Below are 645 nucleotides of genomic sequence, written 5' to 3'. Positions count from 1 at the left end.
CCAGCCAAGAACCTTAAACAAAAAGTGTAGCATGACGACACTTCCCTTCGTCCCCGAGTCCCCCCAACTCCAGACAATGGATCCCCGGAGAGCTACACCGGGCCGTCGGAGTCCGGGGCCAGGGGCGGCCGGGGAGCGGCTCGCGGCTCGGGGCTCGGCACGGGTGGGCGCCGGGAGGTTGCCAAGCCAGTCACTGACGAAGGGCCCGTGAACTCCAGGGACCAGCAATCACCGGCTACGGAACTCAGCGTTCCCGCCAGTTCCTAGACTTGAGTAAAAACAAACAAACGACAACAACAAAACAAAATAACCGCAACAACAAAAATTACTAACAGCAATGGGACGCTCATAAATCAAGTGGGAGTGGGTGCAGGCGGTTCCGGGACAACCCACACTTAGTCTAGGAGTCCGGAGAACCCTCACCCAGCTTCCCCCGGCGCAAGGGGTGACGCGCTCAGCAAGGCTGATCACTGTCCTCAGTCATCACCGAAGCCGCGGACCCCGCCCGCGGTCTCGCACGTTCCCCTACCCCCGCCAGCCCGGCACTCGCCCCACTGCCAGTCCGCGCGCAGGAGGAACTGGCAGCCGCCGAGGTAAAAGGGGCAGCGGCTTCAAACTCCGTGGTGCGCAGGCGCGAGCGCACAA

The sequence above is a fragment of the Cebus imitator genome, unplaced genomic scaffold (genome assembly GCF_001604975.1).
Source record: "Cebus imitator isolate Cc_AM_T3 unplaced genomic scaffold, Cebus_imitator-1.0 Scaffold168, whole genome shotgun sequence".
Lineage (NCBI taxonomy): Eukaryota > Metazoa > Chordata > Mammalia > Primates > Cebidae > Cebus > Cebus imitator.
Note: the sequence above shows the minus strand (reverse complement) of the source record.